This window comes from Ictalurus punctatus, chromosome 23, assembly GCF_001660625.3.
Source record: "Ictalurus punctatus breed USDA103 chromosome 23, Coco_2.0, whole genome shotgun sequence".
NCBI lineage: Eukaryota > Metazoa > Chordata > Actinopteri > Siluriformes > Ictaluridae > Ictalurus > Ictalurus punctatus.
The window spans coordinates 798,450-817,480 of NC_030438.2; the positions used below are offsets into that span (position 1 = coordinate 798,450).

At 39.4% G+C, this 19,031-nt stretch overlaps 1 protein-coding gene across 4 annotated transcripts in view; it reads left to right on the forward strand.

Annotated features, from left to right (window-relative positions):
* Positions 1 to 19,031, forward strand: part of fam49bb (family with sequence similarity 49 member Bb) — a 65,391-nt gene that overhangs the window by 15,943 nt on the left and 30,417 nt on the right. The window contains exons 1-3 of one of the 4 annotated variants that reach the window (XM_053674873.1): positions 5,610 to 6,144; positions 7,230 to 7,561; positions 9,597 to 9,679. The exons of 1 other annotated variant lie outside the window; for it this stretch is intronic. The gene's annotated coding sequence lies outside the window, so the exon portion shown is untranslated. Of the gene's footprint in view, positions 1 to 5,609; positions 6,145 to 7,229; positions 7,562 to 9,596; positions 9,680 to 19,031 lie in introns of those variants that run through there. 2 more of the 4 variants (XM_017453440.3, XM_017453437.3) reach the window with 2 other exon arrangements.

The following is a 19,031-nucleotide window of genomic DNA, read 5'->3' on the forward strand; positions in this document are numbered from 1 at the left end:
AATGGCTTGCTTTTCTCCCATAGACAGCTCTCTGATCTTCATGTTGGCTGATCCTTTTTAACAACAGACAGTCTTCACAGATGAAACCGAAGGCTAAAACCAAGAGTAGATGTTCAGAGCTATTTATTGTTTAAACAATCAATCTAACAGGACACACACATGGGTAACATGAAACATTTGTCAGTCAGATGTTCCAATATTGGGTTATCTGTTACAAAAAGTGTTATTGTTGCATGTCATTTAACACGTACATATAAATAGCAGGAAATAAAAGCTGGAATTCTAAACTCTCTTCTCATATTCATCTTTTGCTCACAAAACCAAATGTCTTCAGTCTACAGCAAAAAAAAAAATTGAAGTGGCATTGCCGTGGTATTCACTGCACTGAATTTTTGACATCTTTTACTACGTTTTAGTAGTGGAGTGGTAGTTTGTTCCATACACTAATACCACCATATGCAATTTCCACACATGAAATCGTTTCACTGCTGTTGAAGTTTTGATTAGTTAACATGTCATAAGTCGTTAACTTCCTCTATGAGGATTTTAACATTAATTTCACGGCGTTTTAATGAAATGTAATGTTGCCAAAACCTCTGGCTTCGGTATAGCTCCCTGACTTGTCTGACTAGTTCCTCTGTAAAGTGAGATTGTTTTGTTTATCATATCAGATAGATTCGCTAATGTTTATCCAGCCACTGCTCGTTTTCAGATTTGGCACCAACCACTAAAAACACTTGCGTTCACACAGAGACCTGGTGCAATGACGTGGTTAGAACTTAATATTTTTAAGAGCCTGGATTTGGAGCATAGCATCTATGAGAAATTAAAGTGTGTGGGGCTGGTGAAGCGATATGGAGTGGGATTTGACTTTAAGCAAATGTGAAGCGACATGATGGCAACTATCAATTAATAACTGTTTTACATACACAGATAACACATGCTAGCTAGTAACATGAACGGTGTCTAAAAACATACTAGAGCTCACATAAACCCCCTTTACAAACCCCACTCCTCCCAGCATTCAAATAGTTTTTGTGCGTGTTAAAAGAAGGTGGTTAAATGTATTTTAAAAAATGTAAGCAGCGCTTGTTGCATTAGAGGAAAATATCACTGCAAATTGGTACACAATTCTTCAGACCGATCGCCTTCATCCTACGATGAAACATTTATATCCTGATGGGTATGGTCTCTTCCCAGCTTTAGCTGTAGCAAATCAGTCAAAAGTGCTGACAGCTAAAACTGCAAAACAGACAGACAAACCTGGCACCAGGGTAGACCATGCAGTTGGGTGACGAATAAAAGGAAAAACAAATGGATAAAAACATGAGTGTCTTAGTAAGTTGTTGCACTACCAGAAGCCGTCCGTACAGTTTCAAGGCACAAGTCTCTGTAGTTGTACTGGGAGGATAAACACCATTCTTCTGAAAGATATTTGGTCAGTTGGTGTTAACACCAACATAACCGTCTTAACACATTGCTCTAATGTCTCCCATAAATGTTGAGGTTGAGCTCTGGTGACTGTGTAGGCCATAGTATATGATTTGCAGCATTTTCATCCTCATCTGGTACCCAGTGTATGTGAGCAGTGTCATTCTAAGAGTATACGTTCTCTGTATATACAACTTTCTGTATATACGTCTTTTCTGGAACGCATGTTTATCTCTCTGATTATACTATGACCAAGTTTTAGAATTAGGATTCAGACTTATGGAATCTTGGTAATCAAAAAAGTTGGCTTGAGTTAGTAATTTTGAGCCAGATAAATTAAAGGATGGCTTTGAAATGAGCTTACTGGGAAAAACGTATATGCCTAAGCACATTTATGCTACTGCAAAACATTTCATTTCTTTATTATCAAGCTAATGCTTGTACCACCCCACGTTTATCATAGTAACCGTGTTAGAGAGATGAAGTGAGCTGGGGAAATGATTATTAATAACTCATAAACAACCGACATGGGTAATATTTTACACTGAACTGTTAAAGTTACTTATAAACCAGAGATGAACAGTCGAAGAGCCTGTAGAGCAGTGTGAGGATTATCAGCAGCGAAACATCATAAACTGGATGAACAGAAAGTAGCGGTGTAATCTTCACATCTCTCCCGTGGTGTTATGGCCGTGGAGTTACATTTTAACATCTCTGATTTTTTATGTTGTTTCAAATTGGCTGAATTCATTAATGCTAAAGGGACAAAAAAGCATACGTGAAAGCTGGATGAAAGCTGGACACCAAGATTGTGACTTGTGGAAATAAAGCACCTTAGCAAAGCTTCACAGACTTTCCCACACAACCCCTGAGTCTGAGCCCTGTACTGAACTGCTCGGATGCACTTGATTCAATGCATTGATTCAGGTTATAAAGTACTTAATAGTTCACAGGCCTTGGATTGGGATTATAAATGACACCAGACATGGAGATGCTTGATCTCCTCATCTCCTCTGCTTGCCATATTCACCCAGTTCACCCAAAATGGTGAACCGTTCCTGAACCAATAGCAGCATTGGGGGTTTTAATTAACTATGTTCTGTGCTCAACCACATCACAATTTCCTGTCTTTCATCCGATACACATCTAGGTGTCGTTTGATTGTAAGAACGTAAGAAGAACAACATACCATAGCTGGTAGTGACACCTTACCGGGTTAAGAAAATGTAACATAGTTTTCACTAAACATCAGTCTCGTCCACTATAGCAGATTTTATTATAGATCTTATTAGATCTCAGGGGATGTTGTTGCAGAGTGTTGCATCACTATTGTCTTGATACTCTTCCTGTCTCAACGTATGTGGCTTTAACGGGATTGATTTGCTTCATGAGAAGAGACTGCTTAGAAAAATGATAGTTTGTGCAATGACTGCCTTGTAAACCACGTTTTCAGGCCAATTCCAGCATTATGGGTATAAAATTTGTACTAGTACACCACTCTCCCTGCCTCTTTCGAGCAAAAATAATTGGGGGAAAATAATCAACACAATAGGCTTTCATATGTCATGAAAACCTTTGCACTAAGCCTATGTAAACATTGTTTAATAAATAAATCATTTTTGAAAAACATTTTCCATTACAGATAAGACCATCTAAACATGTCTTATCATTTCACTTAAAGTTTAGTAACATAAATCATTTAGTATTCAAACATTAACAAGTCCCTAATTTCAGACGGTTATAGGCAGCAAACGTTAGCAGTAGTGCTACAGCGTATGTGACGGTGCAAACCACAGCTTTTTTTAACCAACAGAAATTCCATGATTTTTTCCCTGATGAATAATAGTTAAATGACTCTGAGATTTTGAAAAGCAAGTTGTTTCCTCCGTCAGTGTTCATGCAGGGTGCAATGTTTCTTGTTTCTTGTTTTTTAAGTAGCCGATAAGCTGATTTGCCTTGCATTTCAACAAGTGTCTGGCCCTTTCATAGGCCCCTGGCTCTATGCTGCTCAGTGATGGAGGTTGTTTCCTTCCTTTCCCCTTAATGAGAACGGAGCCTATTGTGTTCTTCGGGACCCCACGGGTGGTGTGATGGGATCCAACATGAAGCAGAGTTAACATCGTGAAGTTGATGATTTTTCCAATGGCATGTCCCGGAGTGTTTAATTTCTTTTATACCAAAGCAGTTTGCTGATGATATTTTATATTTTATTTGTGTTCATTAAAGAACACTGTACATTTTGTTCAGTTTTATAGTGACGTTGAACACTGGGAGACCTCCACAAAACAGGTTGGGTACTATTATTGCTTATGTTGTAGTAGCTATAAATAGCCATTCCCTCACCAACCTCTCTTTGTTTTCCTCTCGCACAAGTTAAAAAGAAAAAAAAACGTCTTGTTGCCGAGAAACTGCAAAGCCCTCTAAACTGAAGACGCCCTTGTGACAAAACATAGTGGAACAGCTTTACCTCTGCCCGGTAAAAAGCACCGGAGTCTCCTCAGCAGTAGTGCTGTGGTACAGTGTGACCGTGTATAGCATTGACTCCCAGCTTTACAATCTCACAGTGATATAAAACACTCGAGTAGGTAATTGTCATACCAGTGTCAGGGCTACAGTATAAGCGGACTCTTCCCTGCACTGAGAACTGGGCCTAAACTGAACTCATGTTTTGGATTCTAAATGTGAGATTTATTGTAATGTACGACATGAACTCCCCAAAAATCACAAGTTCAGCAGCTTTGGAGAAAAACCCTTTAAAGGTACGTCGACACTTAGTGTGCAGCTTTATAGCTTCCTTTGTAATTTGACCAACCCGCAGAAGGCTTTAATCTCTGGGTGCAAGACTGAAGACTCTGAAGAGCTTCATGCCTCCTGGAATTCTTTACCATGATACTTTGCTTTAAGGAGTGTGTGACGTATTTCGTCCTGAGGAGTGCCTTTAATGCCTGCCTGGACTTTTTCCCTCTGCTGTTCTATTGCTCTCGGCCTCATATGCACTTACAGTATACAGTTAGCTATCTGCAAACATCTGAACCTTGAATGTTGCAACCTGATTGGCTAATGGCACTTCTGTGTATGCAGGCTCATGTATACACTCTTCTATACTCTGGTTTACAAAACACACTTTGAGCTGTGTGATACAATGAGCACGACGCAACACGATATCGTAACAGGAAAGAAGTTTATGGCTTCGTGTCTGAACGACCTCCGAGTGGCTAGTAAATGAAAGATCCTCACGTGTTTACTGTCAGGCTACGGGAAAAGGTCTGTGGTTGGTAATGTCAGTCAGACAGCCTCTTCCTGTGAAAGCAGCAACCCAGGCTTACAGAAAAATCGTTCATACGCAACTTATTTGCAGCACCTTCTGTGTGATTAATGTGTTTGGTTTGGGCAGGTCTCGGCCAGTTTTAGTGTCAAAAAGTAGCAGATTCTTTAGTGAAAGCTAGAAGTCCCCCCCACCCACCCCCCCAAGACATGAATAAATGGAGAAAGATCTTGGCGTGTTGCAGTTAATCAGTCAATTCGGGGTGATGTAGGTTAGGTTTGAAAATATTCTTTTTTCCCTGATCTTTTAGTTCACCACCTACTATTTTGCTTCCTTAATACATAAAATATATAAAAGTTATATGATGCTTTAATAAATGAAAAATGACAGACAAGCACTCTGTTAGCCAAGGTATGAGGAAGTGTGTGTGTGTGTGTGTGTGTGTGTGTGTGTGTGTGTGTGTGTGTGTGTGGTCACATGATGATGCCAAGATTTAGATTTGTGTTGTTTGATATAATAAATCTGTTTTTCACTGTTATTTTGTTTACAGTAATTCTGCAGACATCTCGGGGAAGTGTGTGTTTCTTCCTCATTCTCTGTACAGAGGCTTTGATTGCTGGGGAAACACATGATTACAGCAAACTGTGTGCAATATTTTGTTCTTTAGTTTACATTAATTACACAAATGTACCATGGACCTGTATGTTTTATACTAATGGTTAATCATATCTTTTTAAAAAGTCTATTTTCTTTTAAGTAGGAGTTATATTCCTATTCCTAAATTTATATAAAATCATTTCCTTTAGTAAATCACACAGAGAGGCATAAGGTGACAGAATTTGCTACCTTTTTTTTTTTTTTTTTTTGCAAACGAAGAGGTGTTTTTCACCAGTTTGATACATGCTTCAGCTAATTACAGTCTCTGTCAGTTATAGGAAATGATTTAAATATGTTTTAGCTGATATTGAATTTACTGCATTCTTTGAAAAGCCTTGGCTAGGTTTATAAGCTCATTGTGCAGAGTGGTAGTTCAGGAGGAGAACCTCAAATCTGCTGCGAATGGGAGGAAGTCACTGCACAAAAGGAAGTGGCCTGATCACCTCCCACTCTCCACCGTCTTGCTGTCTGCCACATGCACTGTTAACAAGTCACTGCACTCCTGTGCTTCAGAGACCAGGCCAGTGTATAATCTATACTGTTTTTATCATTCATCATGTTGAATGTCCAGTGAAGTGCTTAATATGCTATGAATCATTATATAACCCGTAGACACAATGTTGTAGCCTTGTGTTTTGGTGGTGTGGTAACTGGGGTTCTGTTTTAGTAACAGACTGCTACTATTACGTCCTCGAGCAATGGCGTGTAACCTGTAAATACCCCAGGGTGTAGAGTGACCTGGAGTGAGTCACGACTCTGTTCCTGCCTTTTAACTCAATTGGGAAAAGAAAGTAAGTTGTTCATTGGGAACGAATAATGTATAACAAATATATATATATATATATATATATATATATATATATATATATATATATATATATATATATATATATATATATATATATATATAAATCCTGGCCTTGGTTTATTAAGTTGGATATTTAATTGAAATACATTTAGTCATTTATTTTTATTAATTTGTCAGAAATTGTTTTAGCCAAAATGACTTTCGAGTTAGAAAGAATCAAGGAGCAAGTACCTACCAAACTGACCCGACACATACGTAACAGAAACTATTACACTGAGGTTTCTGAATGGGGAAAAATACCTTTTTCACAGTTTATCTACAAAAATAGAATTTTAAAATGTTAAAAACTGCAGTGTGGGTGTTACACGACCTTCTCTGTCTCCAGACCAAGTGTAGGCAGTGCGGGACATCTGGCAGCATTATATCAGATATGTCAAAGACAAATAGGTAAAGATTTCCCAACCAATCTTGCAGAAATAATAGCGGCATACAGGCTACAGAGGCTGCTAGCTGTTACAAAGATAAGATACAGGATAGCTTTATTGGCCATGTGCATGGAGTGCATTGGGATTCAGACAGTGCCTGGTTACAGACAGTAGGACGCAGACAGTAGGACGCAGACAGTAGGACGCAGACAGTACGACGCAGACAGTACGACGCAGACAGTACGACGCAGACAGTACGACGCAGGACACGACATGTAGAGCAAATAAGCAACACCACAAAGCAAGTATAACATATTAAAACACTATGATAACCATACATATCAAATGATAAATAAGGTGCAGTACTAAACTGAAAAGCAGCATAATAAGTAAACATTGTGTGCAGTATTAAGGGGAGGGGCCTAGAGGTTTCTCTGGAATATGAATTTCAGCTTCAGAAAGAGAGATGCACACTTTTGAACTGGTATTATTGTGGTTGTTTTACTATTATAAATTTTCAATGAAATGCTGTTGTATATTTCTTGTAGTCATGATTGGACTTGTGTGAAAATGAACACACTAAATGTCTTGCTGTTGTTTGATTATTGAATGTGTTTCTTCATTTCATCCTAACGGTGTTTAGGTATACAGACTCACTCAACTGTAGCTGTATGAAGAACAGTGAGCCACATGCACTCATATAAATGCTACAAAGACAAGTCACAAAACATTCTTCCAAACTAGGAATGATACAAGTGATGACCCTTGACTGATGACTCAATTTCCTCAAACTGAAATCTTGCTGAATGTGACGACCGCATGGAAGCTAATACGACTGTAAACAGCACAAGGCCACTGCTGGCTCAAGTCTTTAAAACCTAGCTATTGCTTTGGAGCTGGGATCTACGTTATATGTCTATTTGAACCTGTTCGGATCTGAAGCAGAGCTTCTTTTGTGGACAGCACAGTAGTTGAGTAAGCTATAGCTGATAAATGAGTACATTTGCTGTTTGACTGTTCTTAATCCCCCTGAAGTCATCTGTATCCACTGGGATTATTACACACTGTAATAAAGTGCTACTCCGGAGTGTTAATGTCAGATCTAATAGGACATGTAGTCATGTCTGAGTATCATATTATTCCACAGATTGTAGTATGTTCGCCGATACAAAAATGTAGTGTTTTGCTACATGACACCTTCATAAATTCTTCATGACAAGTGACAGTAAGCCTACTGAAATATTTATAAGGGCCTTTTGCAAAATGCGTCAATCGTAAACACTGCTTTTGTCAATTTGTATGCAAAAATAGGCCGGTCTTGGCTGACTGCTCTCTTTGTATGTCAGTTACATAATGCAAAGTTAGTAATAAAAAAGAATGGGGCATGCTGTTATAGGAAAGTAATCAGTGATGGGGTGGTGATTATCATCGGGCCATTACCATCCCGAAGTGTTTTCTGATTTTAGGTTTTATACCGCGTATACCACAGAGACCTGCCAGCGATTACAGTTTTCTAATCTTTAAAGACTGACATGTCATACATTTCATTTGTTTGTAGTTTAATGTTTAATGTTGTAGAACATCTGTGAAACAACTTGCTTCCTGTTATCACTTACATTGTAACAGCTATAAAACAGTAATTCCCTCACCAGTCTCTCCCTCTTTTTATCTTTCTTGAATTTTATCAGGTCATATTACAGAACAATCGCAAGCCGATCATCCTGAAGATTTCCCTGTGCTGGAAAGTTTTATTTACTGTTTTTACCATGTTACCACAGAAAAGATAACGCATTAGAACAAGCACATTCATATAAAGCTTGCAGCTGAAATTGTTGTCCAAGATGTGGTGTATAATTAATCAACACCTTTTGACCAATCAGGGTTTAGCACTCAACAGTGCTGCAGTATTATGATGTGTTGCACAATGAGTGTTGACGTGGAAAAGTTCATCAAAGCTGCTTTGTAGCATATTTTGGACCCAGAACCATTGATTCCTGTTAGAAGAACCTTTATAAATGTTTAGCTTTTTTTGTGGGTGGTTGGGGTGATGACCAAAAAAAGGACAGCAGAGGGAACTGAAATGGGGAAATGCTTGAGCGTGCGCAGCTCCAGCACAGTGTTGCAGACTCCCAGCCCAGGTCAGATCAGTGGCTCAGTGTTTTTCAGTACTAATGTCATTTTATTTCTCTCCCCATGTTCAATTCACAGTGTCTTTAAAAATCCTGCTATAACTTCAGAAGATCATTTAAGATCAATGTCTCACACATTTTGGTTGAATGTTTCAGGCGCAACAGCAATGCGGAGCTTTTTAGACACTGTGTACACCTAACACGTTATTAGAAACCGGTTGACTTGGTTGTTGGTCCATCGTGTAGATGCCCTGTTGAAGGATTTTGTTTGTGTGTTGTATTTTACTGTGTGCAAGTTATCCTCTAGCCCACTTTTGGACCAATTCATTGCTGTTACCTGGGGAATTTTGGTTGGCAGAAAAAATTTGTTTGTCTGCCAACCAAATTATTGCAGTTTTGACTCTTTCAGTAGCTATTCACACATGTTTTGGGACTGTGGTGTGATTAGCAACTCTGAGACTGTGTATTATTAACACTACCTGATTTGATTGAAACGTCTGTTAAAAAGAACTCTTGTATATTAAATGCTAACAGTTTTTAATTGTCACACTCTCAAAATCAAAAATAATAGCTGGCTTTACCGCTGCTAAAAAGGTTATTTTACACTATAAGCCTCAAACCCAAATGTCACAACGGTGGTCATCATTCCATAATAATATTGTCTCTCTAGACTACTGCCACGATGAATAAAGCTATACCAACCACAATATGGACATAGTCAGTGATTGGAGCTAGGACTTAATTCTCTCTCTCTCTCTCTCTCTCTCTCTCTCTCTCTCTCTCTCTCTCTCTCTCTCTCCCTCTCTCTCTCTCTCTCTCTCTCTCTCTCTCTCTCTCTCCCTCTCTCTCTCTCTCTCTCTCTCTCCCTCCCTCCCTCTCAGTGTGAGTTGCAGTACAGGACTGCGACCTTGGCCAAGTGCCTGGGTGGCTCTTCCTCCCCTCACCTTCCTCTGCTCATCTGCTGGTAAGTCTCCTGTGCTGTACTGTGTGTGGACATGTGCATAAAACATGATTTATGGAAAATGTAATATTAGTTAAAACTGTTCGATTATTATGAACATTCCATTCGCTTTTATTTAATGTGATATGCCTCTTGAGCCCATTTTATACCAGACTGGTTCCCTACCCAGCATGCAGTCTTGTTAATCAGTTTGGTCTTTACATTGGACACTGGCTAAAGCTAATTTCAGAAAAATAAAAATGCACTCGTGCCTCTTAGTTAGTATCACTATGAAATGCAGTAGCAAATGTAGCGGTGCGTGCTCTGGAGACAGTTAAACTTAATACATTAAAACTTTGTGTGTGTGTTCTGCCACAGAGCGTAGAAGTGAAGGCCACTGGACTAGTGAACTTTGTGATCAGCTGCAGTGCTAATAATACAGCATGTCTATAATATCTAGTGATATTTTCACATTATGTTTGCTAAACCAGTGTAAGAAAGAACAGAAACGAATGATGCACGCCCCGACATGCACAAGCAGTTTTGGGCTCCTGCACACGGTGATTCATAAATGCATCATTGAGCGTGTTCATTTAAAGAGCCCCATAGTACTGCGCAAAAGTCTTGCGAAGAAATGCTGTAGAGCAAAGATGCCTTCAAAAACAATTAAATTAAAATTTTCTACATTAAATAAAAGAGCAGTAAACAGTAATCAATGAAAATAAGTCAGTATTTGGTGTGATGACCCTCTGCTTAAAGAAAAATAGTAGTCTCAGGTACGGTTTGTGTAGTTATGAGGAAATTAGCCGGTAAGTTTTATTGAGCATCGTGCAGAACCAGAACGATGGATCAGCGGTATGTCTGGAGGAAGCAGAATGAAGAAAGAACACTCTGTCCACAGTCAAGCATGGTGGGGGCTCGGTGATGCTCTGGGGCTGCTTTGCATCTTCTGGCACTGGAAACCTGCAGCGTGTGGAGGAAGCTGAAGCTTGGGCATCATTGGACCTTCCAACAGGACAATGATCCCAAGTATACCTCAAATTCCACCAAGTCATGGCTGCAGAAGAAGTCTTGAAAGATTCTACATTGCCATCACAGTCACCTGACTTGAACCTCATAGAAAATCTCTGGTGAATATTGCTGAACTGGAGGTCATTGCTCACGAAGAATGGGATCAGATTCCTCAGGACGCTGCAGAAGCTGGCGTCTGGCTATGAATCTCACTTGCAGAAGGTCATAACAGCAAAAAGGTGCTCTACTAACTACTAAAGATGCTCACCATGAAGGTGTTGAATGATTCTGAAACTGGAGAAATGATTATAAGTTGCATTTTCAGTTGAATTTGGGGAAACCGCTTGAAGCATGTGTTCCTTTTGTATTTCAATCGCTTTTGTTTGAATTGTTCATTGCAATCTGATGAAAGTCTGTAAATTTCGACAATAAACCTGATCTGCAATGGGGGTCGAATCATTTTGATTGCAACTGTATGTATGTTAAACAAGTGGCTTACATATTTTTCCATCATGCCTTTAACATACTCAGAATTTGTGAAACATTTGCCAATATGGAACTGCGCTGCATTGTGGGACACGACGTGGACTTTAGTAATGTGTCTTCCTGTTTTCCCAGTGCCTGCTTATCTCATATCATATATCACACATCACAGGGTCAGAGATAACAGAATGTAACTGACCAGTATGAGGAGACGGACATGTTCTACTGTAAATGAACCCTGGGAACATCATTACATTAAAAATGGCCATTTCCACCTAGTGAGAGGAAAATCCTGCCCGTCTTCACCAGTCTTAGTGATGTGCACGCTTGGGCGTGTTTGCTATCTGTCCAAACTCTTGCCCTCATCATTTATCGGCTTGGATGAACATATTTTTCCTCCTGTCTCAAACTTGTACTTCCGATCAGCCGTGTTGAAGCATGAATGATCTCCATTGCTTCTAGGTGTGTTCCGAGCCCGATTCCGCTTTCACATTATCGAGGAATGTATATTACAGGGTTCATACATTCCAGAGAACCCAGATGTTGCTAGAAACAATTTTTTGCACTTAATCTGACATGGAACTCTCTACACCAAAGTTTAGTATTCAGCTAAATTTTCTAATGTCCAGATACATGCACTTTCTTGTTTTGTAAAAGTCCGGAGAAGAACTAACATGACTGAATGAACACAATAATTACTGTAGCTTATGTTTAAACATTAATGATTAGTTAATGGCTATTTAAAAAAAAAAAAACAACTCTTTGAGGTGGTTCTGTTTTGTTTCACAGTAGTGCTTCATGTCATCACTTTAATCCAGTGTCGTAGACTCTGAACAGACAACACGTCTATTTTGAATCTGAAATGGAGAATAAACACACACGTCTGTCCATTTGTCTTGAAACAATCTGTTTTCTTTAAACAAGCCATGATGCCGGTTTACTAATCAGACCACAGAGGGTAAATCTTTGAAGGTCTGTGAAAACTCCTCTGTCTCTGGCACTGGAGCTAGATTCTGTGCTGATTATCTGTCTTCAGCTAAAAAATTTACATAAATGGTTGAGCTGAACAGCTGCTGCAATATTTTTACTAGTTCTCAGTACACTGTAGGGTCGGTGTCTTGTCTGCCAGCTGACGACAATCTATGCAGATTAGCATTCGTGGTCTGAAAACAGCACTTTGCCTCCCCAGTCTCGACTGGTCAGCGCACACTGGCTGCTTGTAATTTACAGCTGAAAGATGAAACCAGTTCGACTTTCTTTTTGCTGTGCCTCAAGGCTCTTGCTTCTTACACGTAATACTGGAAATACTTTATTGTATTGCTGAAGTGTTGCTAACACGCCGTAAGAACTGCTTTGGTAAAACCTTCTTTTATAAAGTCTGTCTCCTCCTAATACTATATTGTTCGAGTGTAATGGTTGTAGTCCCGCAGGCACGGTGGCTTAGTGGTTAGCACGTTTGCCTGGCACCTCCAGAGTGGGGTGTTTGATTCCCGCCAACACCCTGTGTGTGGAGTTTGTATGTTCTCCCCGTGCTTCGGGGGTTTCCTTTGGGTACTCTGGTTTCCTCCCCCAGTCCAAAAATATGCGCTGTAGTCTGATTGGCATTTCCAAAATGTAGCGTGTGAATGGGTGTGCTCCGTCGTGTGCCCGGAGTTCCCTGGGATAGACTCCAGGCTCCCCGCGACCCTGTGTACGATAAGCGCTACAGAAGATGGATGGATGTGTGGTTGCAGTCCTGAGTTTGAAACAGTCTTAACATATTTGAAATACCCTGATGTTTTCATCTTAAATGAATTTCAAAGGGTAAAAGGTTTTTCATACGTTTCTCAATACAGCAGAATATGCTGAATCGTTTGTTTGAGCTAATCACGTATACGTGACGGATGAGGTTGATGGAGGCTGTGACATTCTGTGCCAATGCAGGAAGGAAGCATTTTGTAATTGGATTTTAAAAAAACAACAAAAAAAAGTCAGTTATGTGCAATTGACATACTGTTCAATCTACTGTGATGATTAAAATGATGCATCAATGATAGAGATTTGCACACAGAATAATATTTCAACTGTGTCCGGTTTCTCATGCACAAGTTTAAAGACACAGCAGAGTATCACAACGAGGATTCAGACAAAACCACGCTCAGTGTTTTCAGTAGTTACTGTGTGTGTTCCTCTGTGGCATACTCGCAGTTTGTAGTGGCGTGTTTGAGACCCTTGTCTGGTCACTTGGTTTAAAGGATTAACTTCAGTCTTATGACTAGGTGCCTTTGAATGCTGTACACGGTCAGGAAAGAACTAGATTTGTGTTTTAAAGCTGTTCAGAGGTCACCTGGCAGTGTTTCCTGATTTCAGAGTGTATCTTGAGCAAGGTTAGCAGTAGGACAGTGCTGCCCCCACCTGGTGATGCCACGGCATAGCTGGAATGTATTAGATTCATCTTATTAGCTGCTTTGTATTGAATGTATGAGTCATGTTGTAGCTTATTATGATCACTGCCTGTTAGTGATTTTAGTGACAAATCTGCTCCATTTTGTCTACCTTTGTGCCGTAGATGCCAAAACCCATCCACAGGCATTCAACTCTAGCATCTTAAACGCATGCTATCTGGATTTACATCCTGACCACATGCCACAGTATGAAACACATCCCCCACAGGAAATGTAGTGAACAATGACTGCATTTTTGATTGAATTTCAGTGCATGGTCATCTTGCATCCTATGTCCAGGTCCCTGTTGCATAGCTTGGATAGATCCCCATGCAGTTACCAGACTATTAATTTTTGTATATAATATTCTTATTGTTTTCCTCTATTTTGATTCTTATTCTTGACGTCAAATGCGGTGGGCGATATGACAATCATATAACATGGTAGTTGAAAACATGGTAGTGGTCATGATATACAAGTCTGTTAAACAACCGGCAGCAAAAAGGCTTATGAAAAATGTTTGTTTACAGAAAAAAGGTAGTTCTAATAATACATTTTAATAATGTTTTTCAGTTTTAAAGGTACAAAATGTAAACATCAAATCTGATGCTTCCGATCAGAGTTTGTAAGTGTTGTTAAAAATGTTAGAAGGAGATATCACAATACTTGTGATATCAGAAATGACCATGATGTGAGTATTTGCCTCATTCTGATTTCTTCTGTTTTTGTGTATATCTCATACAAAATAGTGTCAGATCTTCAAAGGAAATACACCATAAAACAAAGGCAACCCATGTGAAGAACTAATTTCCCCCTTAAACTTAAAATCTGTCAACCGAATGCTTCCGATAACTGGAGATCAGTCTTTCACCTACTTCTAGGACTAGAATGAAGTTTTTCTGACGGTAGAGTCATGAACACTGACCTTTATTAACGGCTTGTAGGTTCTTTGATGTTGACTTTGGTTATTTTGTGACTTGCTGGATGAATCGTCACTGTGCTCTTGGAGGAATTTTGGAAGGTTCACTCCCGTGCTGAGTTTTTCCATTTGGAGAGAACGGCTCTCGCTGGGGTTCTTTGGAGTCCCAGAGCCTTTGAAATAGCTTCACAACCCTTCCCAGACTGATGTATTTCAGTCACCTTCATCATCCCCATCGTTTCTGGAATTTCTTTCAATTTTGGCATCGTGTGTTAGTGTAAGAGCTTTTAACCAACGTCATGCTGTTGAAAAAGTTCTATTTACAGTAAGTGTTGATGTGATTGAAACGGGGCTTGCAGTAATCAGTCCTGGTTGCGTCCAGTCCAGCTGAACCCCGTTTGGGGAATTAGTAACTACGGGGGCAAATACATTTTCACACAGGTCCAGTTGGTATTGGAAAACATTTTTGCTTCAATAAATAACATGATCATTTAAAGACTGTCTTTTGTGTTTACTGAGGCTGCCTTTGTTTTATTTTAGGTTTTGTTTTCATTTCTGGAAGAGTTTAGTATGAGATGTGCACAAAACCAGAGGAAATCAAATACTTTTCTACTGCACTGTATATTATTACATCATCGTATAGCCCTAATGGCAAAATATTTATGTGCACATTATCGTGAGCTTCAGTTTGCAATGCTTCTGATGCAGTCTAGACGTTTCACAGTGGTACATGTTTATACTGTAACTCTCTTACCTTTCAGATAAGATGTTATAATGGTTTAATTTGTCTTCTTCACTGTAACAACTTTATGTCCTGAAGGACTACATAAGATACAGTTTTTAAAAAATGTAATTAATTTAAAAAAAAAAAAATGCTGGCGGCATTATGCTGATATTTCAAATTGTGACGTTTGTGGAAGTCGTATCGGGACTTCGATCGAGTTGTTTTAGGCAGGTCTGGAGCAGTGTCCTCTGTTAGATTAGAGTAAATCCCTTCTGTGCATGACTGAGCTTTGTAAATTTACAGATATTATACATTCAAAACGTACAGTACACACTAGAGGAAAAGGAAAACATTAAAAATCATCATATGACCCCTTTAATGATCAGTGATTCAGCAGGTGGCGGTGTTGATCAGAATTTACTCCATGTATAACTGCTACTTAAAATAATAATAATAATAACAATAATAATAATAATAATAATAATAATAATAATAATCTCACTGTGAATTGGAAATCAAATTATCTGCAGGAAAATTTCCTTAATCTTTCTCTGATTATTGATCACCATTCATTTATCCCATGTTGGCGATTCAGGGCCACTGTTTAAAAACAGTAGAACAGAGTAAAACGTTTTAATATTTTGAGAATGATGCCAAAATATTTCAAGAAATATTATTCAAGAGTATTATGCTGCAGTGTTTCAGGGATATGCGCCATTCTGTCATAGTATTACGACTGTTCTCAAAATACTGCGACGCTTTCTCAATAATATCACGACTTTATTCTTGTAATATTATGACTTTTCTTTTGAAATCTTGTATTTTTTGAACAGTGACCGTAAAACGCCACCGCACTATCCTCACCGGACTCTTGGCTCTCAAAGTACGCACTGTTCACGTGTGTAATATGTATGGAATAAAACAGGGCTGGCGTGTTGATTATTTTCTGACAACAGTGTCTCCCTAAATGTTTAATTCCTCTCAGAAAACCGCCGCTTAACGAAGAAGAAGGAAGCCTTTATTTTGTCATATATACATTACAGCACAGTGAAATGCTTCTCTTCACAAAGCCCAGCTCGTTAGGAAGCTGAAGCCAGAGCTCAGAATTAGACATAATTAGACATATGGCACCCTGATATAGAGTTAAAGCAATTTTCTGTTCATTAAAACACTGGCCGGTCATACTTCTTATTTATTTATAGTTATATTTCATGTTGTGGAACATCTGCAAAGCAAATTCTTTCTTTCTATTGAAGTTCATAAAAATTACAGCACAGGAACCGCAACATGCGATGTGGACTTTCGTCTGTTTCTCTTCGGCTGTTGCAACACACCGACACTGAAATACGCTCAATAAACCTCCGTACTGAAACCTTAACGTTACAATTTCTTTGGGGTTTTTTTTGTTTAGTTTTTTTGTCAAATGACTCAGTTTATTACAGAGGAATTATTTTTGCTATTTAAATGTTACTGTAAATGACCTTTAGAGGGCCGTCAGTGTGAGACAGTGTGTTTATCCATGCACCATATCCAGTATCTGGTGTGGTTGTGTGAGGCGTCTCACGAGCATGAGGCGGATTTGACTTGGGTTTGATGACTCATGTAAAATACTTGCGCTGGCATACGTGGATGTACATGCTGCAGGGAGGGGAAGGATTATTTAAACATTAGGTGGGTTGGTTTCCTTTTAATTTAGCAATGTGTCATCCACTGGTGGTCTGCGCTTCTTACTCCACCACACGCTGTGTGTCCGGACGAAACTTTCCCTAAGCTCACTTCACTGGCTGGTAATATGTTCATGGGCAGTAAAAATCTTCAGCCCCGTTTGCCCACCGCCCTGGACCGACAGTGAATCACCACACGCTTAGTAATATTTCTACCGCTCTGGCATATTAATTGTTAGAAGAAAGTTTTTGCAACCCCTGGTTAGGCCTCATCCTTTTATCCAAATCAGCTTACATTTGAGTGGTTAATGGATAAGGGCACAATCAGAGACCTTGACCCACAACCGTAAGAAACCTAACCACTAACATCCCACTGCCCACCTTTCCTTTCACATCTAAACATCGATATATTTGTAGAACCGACCCCTGAGACAGGGAGTGGCATCTTCCATATTTGAATCTCTCAACGGTCACCAGAGGGAGCTATGTCCTTTACAAAACATCCCAATCCTCTTAGCGCAAATCTTCTGCATGCCAAACACAGCACCAAAACCCCTGTGCCAGTGCCCCACCCTTAGCACAGCAATCTCAACTCCCCAGCAGATTAACAGCACTAATCTGCATCTACATTGCGCTCTCTTCATGTGATGTGCATCTGTATGATGTCTGAGTAATAAGGGTGAGCGAGTCATGGTCAGAAAGTCACCAGGGGTTTAGGCTAATGGAACGATCTATGCTAGTTTTACTCTTAGACATATACACGTGTGAATATGTGAATTGTTCAGAGTCTCAGTGCTAAGTTATAGCTGGTGCCCAGGAAAAAAATGTAAAACAGAAAGAGTACGGAGAGTAACGTTAGCGTTGGTGTAACTCTACTTATCTACAGTAATACATGAGAGATACTGGAAAGGTAATAGACACTAGTAAGGAAATAATAGCATGGGGGTGCTTATAACTTGGCGAGGACGATATCTCCTCATGGGGAGGAATATCTGACAGTTTTGACCTTATGTTGACATTTGGTTGTTCCCCATGAGGGAAAACTGCTTTTTTTTTTCTTTCTTTTTTTTTTTTTTTAAATATGAAAGCTGCTGCTTTTATTTAAAAACTAAAATAGACAGAAGGTTTCCTTTGGGTTACTGAGGTCAGGGTTAGGGTTAGGTTTAAGTGCGAGCATAGCATTAATTAGCTGCGTTATTAATGACGTCATGGTAGGTTCTCACAAGAATAGTAAGTGTGTGTCTGTGTGCTCGTATGCGTGTGTGTGTGTGTGTGTGTGTGTGTGTGTGTGTGTGTGTGTATGTGAGATCCATGGCCCTGCAGAAATTTGTATTCAGAGGTCGATTCCCTACGCTGGTTCTGCACCAAACTCTTCCTCCACATCGGTCAGATCCCCGCAGTAAGGAGTGGCACAGTCACATTCTACCTTTTTGTCTCACCCCCCCCCCCCCCCCCCAAGTTTTTAAATCTTATATCCTCATGCCTATGAGGTTACAGTGTCTCCTGCTTGAATTCAGACTAAGACAAAGCCCCACTGATAAGCAAACATTTTAAAACTGCAGTCCTTTGTAGCTCGATTTTCTCCCATGCATCATCACCAAAGTTATCATTTTTGAAAGATTATGCGGATCAGGGTGGTTTTGAAATGCGAACGTAGCGAAGGCAGAACGCATGTGAGTGTTTGGTGATTAAATAGACTTTGTAGGGTTTCTACATGTTTGGCTTAAAATACTTCCCCAGGCCATCAGTGAAGGTGCCGTGTTTTGGCTTATTGTGTGTTGTTGCTATGGTTTCATGCTTTGATCATGATTGGTACCATGAAGACTAAGAGGTGCTACTGAAGGAAGGATTAACCAAAATCCTGCTCTGAACCTGGTCTGTTAGATCCTACCGCATACCACCGATTCATTTCTGCTGATCCGACCTGTAGTCAAAAATGATGAATTATTATATAATATCTAAACAGATAACATGTTAAATATTATCTAATAAATAGTCTTTTTTTTCCCCAACCTGATTTTTAACCTGATCTCTATAGCATCTGTATCGTACACATTTTACTGTTTATCCACTCACTTGATACTCGCTCATAAACAAACAGAACTTTCCTAAAAAAAAAAGTAAAGTAAAGTAAAGTAAGCACAAATCTGCT